This window comes from Nomia melanderi, unplaced genomic scaffold, assembly GCF_051020985.1.
Source record: "Nomia melanderi isolate GNS246 unplaced genomic scaffold, iyNomMela1 scaffold0014, whole genome shotgun sequence".
In the NCBI taxonomy this organism is placed as follows: Eukaryota; Metazoa; Arthropoda; class Insecta; order Hymenoptera; family Halictidae; genus Nomia; species Nomia melanderi.
In genome coordinates, this window is record NW_027475130.1 from 5805446 (window position 1) to 5806400 (window position 955).

Genomic DNA, 955 nt, shown 5'->3' on the forward strand with positions numbered 1-955 from the left:
GACACTCAGGGTCAGGGGAAAATCCAATATATATCAGGTGATATCACGGGTGCTATTACAGATAGAGCAATAAATCAAAGTGCATTGTCTGTAGGAGGCCCTGGCGCATGAATCTGTGCCGCGGGAACGACCTCGGACCACCAGGGGTGATACAACGACCATCTCATGGGGCCGGACACTCAGGGTCAGTGAAAAATCCAATGTATATCTGGTGATATCTCGGGTGCTGTTAGTGATAGAGCAATAAACCAAAGTGAATTGTCTGCAAGAGGCCCTGGTGCATGAATCTGTGCAGCGGGAACGACGTCGGACCACCAGGGGCCGAAAAAACCACAGTCTCATGGGGCCGGACACTCAGGGTCAGGGAAAAATCCGATATATATCCGGTGATATCTTGGGTGCTATTAGAGATAGCGCGATAAATCAGAGTGCATTGTCTGCAGGAGGCCCTGGCGCATGAATCTGTGCAGCGGGAACGACCGCGGACCACCAAGGGCCGAGAAAACCACAGTCTCACGGGGCCGGACACTCAGGGTCAGGGAAAAATCCAATATATATCTGGTGATATCTCGGGTGCTATTACAGATAGAGCAATAAATCAAAGTGCATTGTCTGTAGGAGGCCCTGGCGCATGAATCAGTGCAGCGGGAACAACCTCGGACCACCAGGGGCCGAGAAAACCACAGTCTCATGGGGCCGGACACTCAGGGTCAGGGGAAAATCCAATATATATCAGGTGATATCACGGGTGCTATTACAGATAGAGCAATAAATCAAAGTGCATTGTCTGTAGGAGGCCGTGGCGCATGAATCTGGGCAGCGGGAACGACCTCGGACCACCAGGGGCCGAGAAGACCACAGTCTCATGGGGCCGGGCACACAGGGTCAGGGAAAAATCCAATATGTATCTGGTGATATCTTGGGTGCTATCAGAGATAGCGCAATAAACCAAAGT